This window comes from Pteropus vampyrus, unplaced genomic scaffold (assembly GCF_000151845.1).
Source record: "Pteropus vampyrus isolate Shadow unplaced genomic scaffold, Pvam_2.0 Scaffold205, whole genome shotgun sequence".
NCBI classification, from domain to species: domain Eukaryota; kingdom Metazoa; phylum Chordata; class Mammalia; order Chiroptera; family Pteropodidae; genus Pteropus; species Pteropus vampyrus.
In genome coordinates, this window is record NW_011888986.1 from 2,342,924 (window position 1) to 2,344,187 (window position 1,264).

Genomic DNA, 1,264 nt, shown 5'->3' on the forward strand with positions numbered 1-1,264 from the left:
TTCTCCAGAAAAATCAATAGCTTCAAGCATTATGTATGGCAGGAACTGCCTGGGCTAAGCATAAAACCACCTTCTGAATAGGTATGAGCTCTCCATTTGCTCAGGCCCTTCCGGATCCAACTACCCACTTATAGCACCTGGTTTCAGGCAGCCATCAGGGGAACCAACCTGCTCTAGAGAAATGATAATGTCATTATCCTCAGAGTAAGATTGGAGTCTCAGGATGAACCTAGAGCACTGCACTGCCCAAGGATTTAGCTCTCATTCCTCCATGATTCTCCTACATCCATGGACAGAGCTTTTGACTCACAACTATTTTTTTAAATTTATAAGGTCAATGTTGTAGGAACTGCCCCAGAAGCAAGTTCAGCCATGATGCCAACATTACACTACCAAGGACACAGTGCAACAAGAGAGGTGGTGGGAGCCCAAGACATGACAAGTTTGGATTCATGCTGTCTTGGGTAACAGATGTCAGCATCTAGAAAGTTTTTCCATAAGTTGACAGGGCAGGAACATCTAGAGCAAATAGGTTAATTACTGAGACCACTTAGGTAAGCATTAGGATAAATTAATAAATGTTTAGTTTCTTGTGAAATAGTTTTGATAGAGCAACTGATTTTAATATTTTGAGAATTTTGAATTAGAAGTATTCGTTATGTGCAAAGTAATATAAATGGTGACTGTTAAAAGAGGCATTAAATACATTGATCAAATCATGCTATTTTATAAGTTTTATTCATCACATTAAAGGTTTCAAAAGACCAATTTGTGTTCTTCACTGTTGACATAAAGAGAGAAGACAAGTGTTAATAGCAATTCACTTTTTAAACTGAATCTATTTTGTTTTTAATTAAAATATTTTTCTTTATGACACAGAAGCAAAAGACAACACAAGCAAAAATAAACAAATGAGACTACAAAGCTTCTGCACAGCAAAGGAAACCATCAACAGAATGAAAAGGCAACCTAAAATACTTGCAAATCATGTACCCGATAAGAGATTAATATTGAAAAATACATGAAGAACTTATACAACTCAATAGCAAAAACCCCAAACAATGCAACAAAAAATGTGCAGAGGAAGTGAATAGACATTTTCCCAAACTGATATGCAGATGGCCAGCAGGTACATGAAAGGTGCTCGACATCACTAACAATCATGTAAATGTAAAATCAAAACCACAATGAGATGTCACTTCATACCTATTAGAATGGTTAGCATCAAAAAGACAGCAGAACAAGGGCTGGCAAAGATGTGAAG